General features: G+C 35.7%; 1 long non-coding RNA gene across 2 annotated transcripts; it reads right to left on the minus strand.

Annotated features, from left to right (window-relative positions):
• Nucleotides 1-3,774: 3,774 nt before the first annotated feature.
• LOC140510167 (uncharacterized) lies at nt 3,775-12,835 on the minus strand. 2 transcript variants are annotated; one of them, XR_011969130.1, is made up of 3 exons: nt 11,527-12,835; nt 10,328-10,390; nt 3,775-8,545 (listed from the first exon to the last, which is right to left on the minus strand). It is a non-coding gene; the product is annotated as an uncharacterized lncRNA (long non-coding RNA). The 2 variants fall into 2 exon arrangements; XR_011969131.1 differs by having other exon boundaries at nt 10,328-10,396.
• Between the last annotated feature and the right edge of the window lie 481 nt (nt 12,836-13,316).

The raw sequence follows: 13,316 nt of genomic DNA on the forward strand, positions 1-13,316 counted from the left end.
ATAGAGAAAATTTAATTAGATAGTAGCAAAACAATCGCGCTCTCATATCTCCCCCTTCTCAATGAACTTCTGCTCTTTTTGATGCATTTTGAAATCTCATTGATGCTTTGTTTTTATGTCACTCTCACTATAACATATTAAGTTTGAGAAGTCTACTGGATATGCAATTTGAAATGTCTTATTATGTAATTGAAAATGAATACACCCCCTTCTGATCTAAAGGGAAAGAAATATAGGAAGAAAAGCAATGCAAAGTGAGAAAGTGACAAATCACAAATTATCATGTCTCTATAATTCATGACCCCTTCCTTTAGGCAGCTGCATCCTTAAAGGAAACTCTATGCTTCCAAAGAAATCACTCTAGACCACTCAATTAATCAATAAACATTTATTGGCAGCTACCAGGACCTGTGCTAAGTGCTAAAGATATAAAAAGAGGTAAAAGGCAATCTTTGCTCTCTGTGACATTACAGTTTAATAGAGGACATAGAATGTAATCGAATATATACAAAAAAGTTCTCTAGGGAATTTAAAAAATAATAGAAGGAAGGCACTAGCTTTAAAAGGGTTTGGGAAAGACTTTCAGTAAAAGATGGTATTTTAGGTGGGACTTAAAGGAAGATAAGGGTATCAGTAGGTAGAACTGAGGAAGGAGAGCATTCATTAATTATGGGGACAGCCATAGAAAATACCCAAAGCTAGGAGATGGAACATCTTATCCTTGGAATACCCAAAAGGCTAGTGTCACTGATTAAAGAGAACATGTCAGGGAAAAAGAGTGTAATAAGATGGGAAAAGTAGGAGGAAGTTAGATTACAAAGGACTTTGAATGCCAAACAGAGGACTTTGTATTTGATCTTAGAGAAAGTACAGAACCACTGGAATTTATTGAGTTGGATGAGAGGTTGACATGATCAAATTTCTCTTTCAGAAAATAACTTCTATGGCCACTTGAAGGACGGATTGGACTGGGGAGACTTGAGTGAGGTAGACCCACCAGCATCTACTGTTATAGTTCAGGGATGACAAGGCTCTGAAAGTTTATGCCCAAATTTGGTGTTTTATTGAATGACCTTAATTGTTTTTTCTCCTTTTATGTTTAATTGGAACAACATAGTTTTCTTTAGTCAAGTTTTCAGATGAACAGAATTGAGTTATTATTCATGAATGACTCTGGTAATAAGGGAGTAAGGTCACAAATCTTCAGGAGTTATTTTCAATGGAAGATTTCTAGAGGACAGAGACCTTTTCAGGTGTCTCTGAAGATAGAGTGCTTTTCTGGGAATAGGAGAGGCTTGTTTTCAAATGCATCTTCAGACACTTACTAGCTGTGTGACCCTGGGAAAGTCACCTAATCTCTTTTTGTATCAGTTTCCCTACCTGTAAAATGGGGATAATAAAAGCACCTGCCTCACAGGGTTGCTGTAAGGATCAGATGAAATAATATTTGTGAAGTGCTTAGTATGGTGTCCAGCTCATATTTGGTACTTAATACATGTTTCTCCCCTTCTTCCTTCCCTTTGTATCCTTAGCATCCCTTGAGGTATTGACAAAGGCCATCCCTTGAGTAACTACTCTAAGAAGCCTATTCATTGAATGGATGTATTTCACTCAGAGTGACAAAATGATTAAGACCTTAGCCTGAAAGGGCCAGGGTCTCACATTGCATCCTTGGCCATGTCCAGTCATCCTGATGAATATCAGGCCACTGGACCCAGATGGCTCAGGAGAAGAAAGTGAGTTTGGTGACCTTGCACAGCCCTCCCTCACTCAAATCAAAGTCAACTGCAAGTCGTGTCATCCTCTTGATGTCATGGTCCTCTTCGAGAACGAAGGACAAATGCAACCAACAACCAGGGTAAGATGAGAAGGACCTACCCTGGAACAATGGCAATGTCAGAGTAAAGAAGGGGGCATAGCTGAGAAAAGTTGCAAAAGTTAAATCAACAGTCATTGGATAAGAAGGTGAGGGATAGTAAGGAATGCAGGATGACTCCAAGGTTATGAGACTGAAAGCCTGTGAGCATGCTGTTTCCCACTACAGTAATAGGGAAGATAGGAGGGAGTTTGATTTAGGGTAAAAGATGAGTTCTGCTGATTTTGCCACATCACCTCCTACTGGGTAAGTTAAAGAATCAAATCTCATCTCTGATACTTACTCTCCATATGACCTTAGGTAAGTCACTTCAGTTTCTTGGACTTCAGTTTTCTCAGCTACAATGTGAAGATATTAAGCTCAATGGTTTCTGAGTCCTTTTCAGGTCTAGATTCAAGAGCCTTCACTCCTTTCTGGGGAATTAATTTCCTTAAGCTTTGTCTTTAATTTGAAAAAGTTGGTACAATAAAGCTGGCCCAAATTCATTCCAAGACAAAAGTCACTGTAACACAATGCATCACTTTCTTTGTATCTATAATATTGTGCTCTGCATCTAGAGCAAGCCATGATTGGTGACTGTAAATCTTAATGTCATTCCTGAAAACACTGTCATCACTGCTAATGGATTACAGGATGCTTTGGGCTCCTTCATCCTTCAACAATTTCAGTTCTGGTATAGCTATCTGAGGTGCAATTAAAGTTTCTATGCCTCAGATAATAATAAATAGGATGTTCTCTATTTATCCTACAAACAGATATTGCAAACAGAATCGAGGATTCATAAGCTTAAACGAAAACCCCACTTGTGTATGAGCTATGACTTGACCACATTAATTTAAATTTTATCCAAATCTTCATAGCTCAGAAGTAAAATATACTGGCAAAAATAGCAGTCATCATTTATGCTCCTTCTGAATATCCTGAGTTATATGAAAACCACAGTGCTATATATGAAGCTGATTATTTTAAGTATAGTAAAAGAATTCTCTCTCTCTTCCTCTCTCTCTCTCTCTCTCTCTCTCTCTCTCTGTCTCTCTCTCTCTCTCTCTCTCTCTCTCTCTCTCTCTCTCTCTCTCTCTCTCTCTCTCTCTCTCTCTCTTTCTTTTTCTCTCTTAGATTTCTCTAGAAATTATAAGTCACATACACAGTCAATTCCTCTAGAGAATGTTCAGGTATTGGGTTTCTTCAATTGGCTAAGCTGACGTTGTGTGATCTCTTCTCATTTATATCAACAGTTATAACTATTCAACACATGAAAGCTACAGCTTGGTGATGCTGATCCCAGAAAGCATATGTTTTGCTTTGACAATAGACTATCTTGTTTTGAAGCTGTTCCAATAGCAAAAAAATTTTCTGTACTTTCTTTACCATTATATCTCAATGAAAAGAAAAAAAGAAAGAAAAAAAAGATCTGATCTCAGTTTATATGTACTGTAATGATTCAAACAATGTCTGAGGCAACCTGAAAGGTATAATGCCTCTGAGTCCTTAGATTACTCTTAATGCCAAGTATGTTACCCAAAGCATTGATATGACAATGCTGGCTCCTCAATTCTATTAATAATAGAGTGTAGGATTTTTTTATTATAGATGGAATTGAGCAGGCAACATTGTCATACAAACACAGAGGGTGAGTTGATGGCAGCTAGATGACACAGTGGATAGAGTGTCAGAGGTCAAAAGATTCATCTTTGTGAGTTAAAATCTGGCCTGAGACACTTAGTAGCTTTGTGATCCTGGTCAAGTTAATTAACCCTGTTTGACTCAGTTATTCATCTTAAAATAACCTGAAGAAGAAAATGACAGACGTCTCCAATATTTTTGCCAATAAAATGACTAAAGAACATAAAAAACAAAAGTAGATCGGTTGATATACACAGTGACTTTCACAATATGCATCATTCAAAACTTTCATTTCATTTCATTCAAAATTTTCATTTCAGAACAGTCACTTTGGTCTGGGGAAAGAGTCAGTAATAAATCAACATATTTATTATAGGGCAAGCACTATGCTAAGTGTTGGAGATAAAAAGAAAGACTAACAAAAAAGGAGATCTCACAAATATGTGAAACAACATGCAGACAACCATGCACAATGAAGATTATATATGCATATATGTAACATACATATGAATACAGACATATATGTGTGTATATAGGTATGTATACATATAGATATATGTATGTATACACATATGTACACATACATATACACATATATACATACACATATACATGAAGATAGCTATCTATATATCTACCTATATCTATCCATATTGATGCCTCTCCCAGTATGGTCTGACAATCTAGTGGTTTCCCAACACTCACTCTTTCAGGAGATGCTGGAGGTCCAAACTATTTTTACAACAATGCTAAATATTATTTTCATTTTATTCCATTCTTTTATGAGTATATATTAATTTTTTCAAGAAGCTACATGATATGCAAATTAAAGACATGTGTAAGTATTAAGATTGACTTACTATCCTGTCTACAGACTTGTATATTTGCCTTAAAATTAGATGAATCTATCACCATGACTGGACCTGCTGTTTCAATTTTATTTGTCTGGCAACAGCACCAAATAATCATCAAAGATCTTTAATGTGAATCTTTGGCAACAAACATAAGTAATACTGAAATATTCAAAGTATTCAATAAATTTTTTGAATCTCAGCATTTATCTAGGGACACTGTATTGACATATGAGTGATGGTGCAAAAGCAATGTCACTAAAATGGCTGTCACTTTTCAACAATCAATGGAGTGTCACCAAACTGTACCAGTGGTCATTGCATTATTCTTCCCTATGATTGACTTATAGGAGAAGAAAAGGCAGTCACAGTTAAGGATGCCCTTGATGAAGTCATATTAAATATTAATTTTATTAAAACTAGACCCCTGAGTGGATTTATTTTTTAAGATTCTGTGTGATGAAATGTGAAGTAAACATAGATCATTTCTTCTCCAAACCAAACCATAATGGTTATTGGAAGGAAAAATATTTGTATGATGCTTTGAGATAGAAACTGAACTGCCCACTTTTTTCATAGAAAACCATTTTTACTTGAAAGAATAACTAGCAGACTATGGTTATTCAGAGTTGTATATTTGGCAGACATTTTCTTGAAAATGAGTTAAGTGAGCCTGTCATTTCAAGGAAAACAACTAACAGTATTTGTTTCTGATGATAAAATCTGAGCTTTCAAGAAAAAAAAAAAACCCTAGAATTCTGGAAGCAATCTGTCACTAGGTGTTTGACAGTTTCTCAACTCTTAAAGACTTTTCTGATTAGATTAGTAATGTTATTAACTAATGAAATTTAGTGATATTGTATGATGAAATCTGTCACATTTTGGATATCTGCACAATTCATTAAAATGGCATTTTCCAAATTACCAACACAAGATGTTACAGAACTATATATGGAAAAAAGGTCAACTGAAGTTGCACAATAGATCAATTTATTTTAATAATGGAGTGTGAAAAGTTCATTGACAAAGTTTCAGGTTCCACCTTACAACTAACTTTCAAGAATCTGCCATTCATCATTTTTGTTGTATGATCAAAGTAGAATTTTCACAATTTTGTGGTCTATTAAATTCTTTTCCCTTTTCCAAATAAATATCTCTATGAGACTGGATTTTTTTCATTTAATTTATCAAAAACAACATATTACAAAAGACTGAATTCAAAAGCAGTATAAGGATCCAGCTGTCAACTGTTAAGCCAAACATTAAAGAGATCGCTATAAATGTAAAATGATGTCTCTCTTCTGACATTTTTTTCTTTGGAAAATATAGTTATTTTTATAAAAATATGATTTATGTTAATGCATAATGAGTTTTATATTGTTATTCTAAGGTAATAAAAAATTTGTAAAAATATTAGTTTTAATTTCTAATATGGTTAGCAATGACTATAATCAAAGAAATCAAAGCTCTTTGGGTATCTACATAATTTTTCAGAGTGTTAAGTGATCTTGACACCAAAATTTTGAGACCTACTGATATATGGAATAAATTGGAGATTATCTCAGAGGTCCTGATATTGCTTCTTATAGAAGATGGAAATTTACCTGAAACTTGAACCAAAAAAGCCATGGAAAATAAGAGGAAGTGATGAGGAGGGAAGTAATTTCAGGGATGGGTTAAATACCCAAAATAGGTTAATGGAGGGTCTTGTGAGAAAAAGAGGAGTATGCCCAGTGACACTGGATCAAAGAATATGTGTAATGACAAGTGAAATTACAAAAAAAGACTGAAAAGGTAGGCATGGGGCAAGATAATTTGGTTTTGAAAAGCAAAAAAGACTCAAATCAAGCCAAGAAACATTTATGGAGTGCCTACTATTAACCAGAAAATGTACTGTATTCTAGGGACAGAAAGGAAAGTTAAAGATAATCTTTACTATCAAAGAATTCTGAGTTTAATGGGGGATCCTGGTGGTAATAGGGAGTCACTGAAGTTTGTTGGTTAGGCAGGTATAATAATCAGGCATGCTTTAGGAAGAAGCATAATTGATAACTAAATAGAGAATGGACTAGAGGGGAAAGAATTGAGACGGAGAGAGATCAACTAGTAGAATGCTGCAATAGTCCGGACATGAGGTAATAAGGTCTTGCAGACAAAGGGAAACATTTGTGATGTGAAGACTCCACAGAAATTGATAACTGATTAGATATGTAGGATGAAAGTGAAGAGCTGAGGATTATACCTAGAATGTAAGCCTAGATCACTGGGAGGTTAGTGGTACCCATAATATTAACAGGAAAATTAAGAAGATGGGAGGTTTTGAGATGAACTGAATTTTAGACATTTGAGTTTAATATATTTCTAAGTTATCTAGTGTGAAATATACAGTAAATAGTAAGACATGTGAGTCTAGAATTCAGGGAAGAGGTTAAGGCTAAATTAATGAATTCAAGAATAATCTGCAAAGAGATGGTAATTAAATTCATTGTATTTGGAGTCTTTTGTCCTGGGTTTGAAGTGTACCTCTGCCACTTAATATTATACAATGTAAGACATATGGCAGATTGCCCTCCTAGGCTTTTGTTTGGGAAATCAGCAAGTTGTACTCAATTTAGGATTCTAAATATTTTGTGTCATGGACCCCTTTGGCAATCTGTTAAATCCTATGAACCCACTCTCAGACTCATGTGTTTAAATACATTAGAAAATACATGGAATTACAAAGAAAAGCAATCACATTGAAATATAGTTACTAAAAATAAGTTCACAAAAAGTTCATGTATTTTAGATGAATAACTCCTGGATTAAATAATCTCTGTCTTCTCCAGATCGAAAGACGTAATAGTATGCTACATTCACCCGACTTTAAAAAAAAATGGAGGACGGATTTCTGAACCAGTCATTTTATCACTGTGACAATCAAAATAATAACTGAAACATACGTAGCATTTAAAATTTGCGTGGAATATATCTTTTTATACTCACAACAATGCGTTGAGTTTGATGGAATAGAAATTATCCTAATGTTGTAGATGACCTTGAAGGAGATTTGCCTATGGTGCACTAATGAACTATTAAATGTAAAAGACAGGATTTGGGCCCAGGTCTTCCTGATGTTAATCCTAGCACTGTATGCACTTCACTAGACCCCGTAAATCCTAAAAGAAGCAGAACATGAAACCTGCTCCTCCTGATCTCAAGTTCAGTCCTCTCTCCATTGAACCACAGTGACACACTATACACCTTATATTTGAATGAGATAGAACCATTGCCTTCAATATTATTTTCAAAGGCCCATTTTTGAGTTTGCACAAAATTGTTCATTCCATTTCTACTTGGAAATATCATCAAGCTGTGAACAAACAGAAACCCATGCTGAAACTCCTAATGCTGGCAGAAAGCATTGTGTTCCTGCATTGTATTGCATAAAATAACTCACGTGATTTAAGCCCCGCAATAATACAGAGAAAAGTTGCAAGAGCTATAAGTAACAGCGATTACTAAACCACTAACAGTGGTTATTAAAGATGAAATCTTCATCAGCTTAGCAGTATGATTCTCTCCAGCCAGCTTATGTGAATTTCAATAAAATGTGCTTGTTTCTACTGTAATGTGTTCTGAGGCTCTCTTTTCCCAGGCAAGTCTCCAGGTTGGCAAACTCAAACATATTTTAAAATAGTCTTTCCATTTATCATGCACACTTACAGTCAGATTGACATCTACAGAGCCAAGACTACTCAGTAACTTGTGGGTTTTGGCAGAAGGACTCATTTCATATCAGCTGTTGGAGTTATTTCCCCTACCTCCCACCTATACACAGCTTTCAATTTGCTTGCTCCTGACTCCAACTGTTCAGGCATACTGTTCCGGAAGCACCATGATAGGATGCCAACTATGGACAGCTCTTCCAAAGGACACATCCAAAGGTATTCAAATCTTCTAACATTTGACATCATTCACTAATAAGGATAGAGAGTGATTTTTGTCTTTTATCTTCCCTGTCTATTCAGGGAAGGATAGATAGACCACCAACATTTAATTATTTAATATAGATGCTACACTTTTCATTATTTCATGTTTTAATTCTGATCAGTCAATACATTTTCTATATATATTAAAATAATCCAGAGAGCAGGTCTCATTTTCCCTCATAGTCTTTGGTATTTCTCCAAAGTCTGTGGTCTCTGAGAAATCACTGAAAGGAAGGAAATAGAATGTAAAAATTTAAATTGAAAACATCAAGATAAAAATCTCTATAGCATGTTCCTAAAAAAGTAAAAGTAGATACATAATCTAACAAATATTATTTCATTTGGTCCAATTAGAGAAAATGAGGTATAGTGAATAGATTTTTGGAAATAGAATCAGGAAAGTAGTTCAAATCCCACTTCATCCACTTAACTGGCTATGTGACCCTTGGTAAACCCCTCAGAGACTTTCTTTCTTCCTTGGTAAAATAAGATCCCTTCACCCAATCTAAATCTAGGATTCTATGATCCTGTCATATGACTCTTACTAGCAGTGTGAAATTGGACAAGTCATTTTACCTTTGTGAGCCTCACTCCTTTCATCTGTCAATATAAATAGAATTGGCTTAATATCTACACCACCAATGTAGTTGTGTGGTGCATGCTTTCTTAACCATTCATTACTAAAAGAGTTATTAATTATTAATAGCACACAAACATTGATATTTACATAAGACTTCATGACTTCCTAAAAGAGTATATGAATATCAGTGGTTGTGTGGCAGATACTCAAAGACAGGGATATAAAGGAAATTTCATCCAGGTACTAAACATCTTGTGAACTTACAGATAAGTAAACAGGCTGACAAAGGATAAAGGAAAGTGAATAAGAATTCATATAATCCCTAAAATATCCTAGTAACTGGGCTAAGCACTTTTACAAATATTAACTCATTTTATTTTCATGACAGCCCTGTGAGAGTGAGTTATTATCTCCATTTTACAATTGAGGAAATTGAGATAAACAAATATTATGTGATTGGTCAAAGTCACACAGCTTATCAATGTCTGAGGCTGGATTTGAATTCAGGTCTTCCTGATTCCATGTCCACTACTTCATCCATTGGCACAGATCTTCTAAAATTTGCCTTATTATCTTTTCAGTACAAACACAATCAAATATATTAGAACTGTAAGAAATGTTGGAAAATACTTAGTCAAACATCATTTTCTAGAAAAATAGAACTGTTACTCTAGAGCCAGATAGAGTCAGTCCTGGAATCTTGGTCATTAACCAGTTCCATTTACATACCTCTTCCCTCCAAGGAATAACTAGAAAAAAAGATGGGCTTGCATTCTTGAGTGGGGGGATAGCACAAATTTTAATGCAATCTATCCGCACCTCCACCTCCCAAAGCAAAACATGAAAGTATATTTTTGACTTTGCATCAATATCCTCATTATCTCACCTACAAAGAATAGGTCTTAGAAAAAATGCACAAATGTAGCTAGCTTGTCATTTCAGTGAGCATATGACATCTAAGGACCTTCCACTGACTGATAATGGGCTCATAGAGCCATACATCTAGGCTCAAAGGATCTCAGATGTCAGCTCTCATAAGCTGGTTATCTTGCATATAAGGAAACTGAGGCTAAGGAGAATTATTTTAAATTATGTGTTAGACTCCTCTTTACAATTTTTTATGAAGGTGGAAACCAACCAATAATTTATTAATTACTGATTACATGACAGAATCTGTGTTAGAAAAACAAAGAAACACAACGTATTTCTTCCTTCAAATAGTTTGCTATATAACCTCTCAGACGTACTTCTTTCTACTAAGGCATTCCGCCACTAGGGCTGGCAAAGACAGATTCAGCAGCTACCAACTTTCTCCTCACTCTCCCACACACACTCACTTCTAGGAAATATTAATTAAATTAACATCCAAACTAATGATTGGGGCAGAATGATCTCTGCTGAGTAGAGAGGGTAAGTAATTACCCACCTTTTCCATAACTTTTTCCCAGCAAGCCACTCAATTTCCTGTTGCTCTGTCAGCTCCTCAGTCCTAGAACTCAGGAAAAAAAAACCAGTTACTTAGAATAGAGATTGTTCTAGGGACTACATGTCATATTGTCTCCCTAATTTGAAAGTCCAGGGAATGACTGGAGTAGAGTGACTTCTCACAGGGACCAAGTTCTGTGGATACACCATTTTCAAAGCAAGTGTTTTGTATTCCCATATGACAATGAGTGATTTTTATTAATATTAATGAATTGTCATTTTCTTTGAAATGTTCAATATTAACAGAGTTAATTGTGAAGGTAATTCTCATTATTATTTGAGCTAATTCTTTTTTTAATTTTTTTCATGAGAGTATAATTATAACTTTGTAAGAAAGTAGTAGTAAATTGGTATTTAGCTTATAGAAAATAACCTTATAACCCATATACTACGTCACTCTGGACATAATATATACCTGGACAATATACTATGTCACCTCACCTCTTCAAGTCTCATTTTCCTTATCTGTCAAATGAGCACAATAATACTGATAAATAACACCATTTTAAGTGTATCATGTTGAAATTCATTTACTCAAGAGGTAAGTCTTTGTAAAGAAAATTTATGAACATAGCTGATTAAAGATCCAAGTCATTTTTTCCCACTCCCATTCAGCAAGTAGACTAAAATACAAAGAATTTCATGTTTACATTAAAAGCTATTCTAAATTATTAAAGTAGTTAGCTTTATATAGCTAAAAAAGCGACATTCCAAGCTAATTTATCCCTCTTCTACAAACAAAGGCCAAGTATGAATATCTCAACCCACACCTAACACTATCCTGCTCCCAAGGAGGCAAATGACATTCAGGAAGGCTTTTGAATACACTAATACTGCTCAGAGAACCAGTAGGCTGTTGATCTAGAGGCAGAATTTCAGCACTTTAGTTTGAATTCCTTGCAGCTGCTGGCCCATGTTGGAGCTACACTCCTCCTGTTCCCTTAGACTAGAAAGAGAGGTCTCTAGCTCCTTCTATACTTTCACATCACAGAAACACAGACACAGACAGACAGACATACACACTGACACACCCATATGCACACACACACACACACACACACACACACACACACACACACACACACACAAACAAAAGAGAGTATTTAGCTCTCCAGTTAAAATGAGATCGAAATCACCTACCAACTCTTTGCGTTTGTTTCCTTTGTGTCCAGCACTTCTTGACCCTATTTGGGATTTTCTTGGCAAGATGCTACAATGGTTTTCCATTTCCTTCTCTGGGTCATTCTAGCTCATCATCTGAAGCACTGCCTCAGACAAACTGAGATCTGGAAAAGACTTTAATTTCGAAAGGCCATGGTCACCCACTGCATCCTGGGCTATTGCAAATCATCTTTTGTCTTTTCACTGAAATTCAATGACTGGAAGAGAGGGTAACACTGACAACTCTGTGCAACTCTTCCTCACTTAAATCCAATTCACTCATAAGTCAAGATATCACCTTTGTGATGTCATTGGCTGTTTTTCAAAACAAAGGACCAACAACAAAAACAGAGAAGGAACTCAGACAAACAAAGTGAAGTGACTTGCCGAACATCACCCAGCTGGTATCTGAGGCCAGATTTTTAACACAGGAAGATGAATCTTCTTGACTTCACACTTGGCACTTGATTCACTGCATCACCTGGCTGTCACTAGCTTTTCTGAGTTAGTGTCAATTTTTGAAGCGGTTAAACAGATTTGGTCATTTATTTCAGGTATTTGGGGATTTCACACAGGGCTGCTATTCAGATCACATAAGAGAAAAGTAATTGCTCATCTTTCTATAGCACTTTATATTTTAGCAAATCTTTCCCTTATAATAACTCTGTGAGTTACTGTAGTATTATACCCATTTTCTAAGTGACAAAGAAATAAATGATTTAACTATGGTCACAACTAGAAAGGGAGAGTGGGTACTCTAAAACTGGTTTTCAAATCCCTCACACATCAGTACGTCATCATAATGCATTCAAAAATGTTTTCAGTTCTATGAAAGCTGGGCGTTCCCACTATTAGGGGAGGCTGAGATTAACAGATTGCTTGAACTAAAAGTAATCTAACCTTCAATAGACCTACAGATGATAGGGTGTCTGCACTAAACATAGCAGGAATGTAGTGAGCCTTGGAGAGTAGGTAGGATCATCAGGCTGCCTAAGTAGGAGAAAACAAGTTCTTTTCAGAAAGACAGGAGGTCAAAGCTTCTGTGTCCATTAGTGATAGAATCCAGTGATGGAACTGCCTCAGCATTTCCAACCAGAGCAAGATAAGTACATCCACTTGTAGTGTTAATGAGAGTTGCTTGATTAGGGGAAGATTGTTTTGTGGGAAGTCAAAGATCTTCCCCTGCCTTAAGGGCTTACTCTTAGTAAGAAGGTTCCTGGGCAAGAAAAGACTCTGGGTAGCCATTAAGGAGACACTCCCTCCCCACTTTGAAAGGCCAGATGTTGGTTCTTCTTTCTCTGGTGTGTATATATATATATATATATATATATATATATATACACACACACACATACATACACACAATAATTAGACAGTTGGATCTGTCTGTTGATATGTGATATATGTATTGCTTATAGCCAAACAGTTAGAAGTTCTGTCTATTGGTCTTTATTTCTCTTCTTATATTTTCTTTGTTGGTATAGATGATTAAAGAAGCTTGTTGACTCCTCAAAAATTCTTTTGCTTTCAGAAAAGCACATCTAAGAACTTGTGCTAGTATGCCATCCTGGATGGGTCAGAGTGATTGCTACTACAACAATCAAAAATATTAAAATAGGGGGCAGAGGCAAGACGGCGAAGTAGAAAGACGCACATACACATAGCTCCGAACCCACAACCCACAGAACGGCTACAGGGGAGTAAATCACGGTGAATTCTGCACCCAGAGGCCACGGAATATTGGAGCGAGGGAGATTTCTGTTCCGGAG

Source organism: Notamacropus eugenii, chromosome 6 (genome assembly GCF_028372415.1).
Source record: "Notamacropus eugenii isolate mMacEug1 chromosome 6, mMacEug1.pri_v2, whole genome shotgun sequence".
NCBI lineage: Eukaryota > Metazoa > Chordata > Mammalia > Diprotodontia > Macropodidae > Notamacropus > Notamacropus eugenii.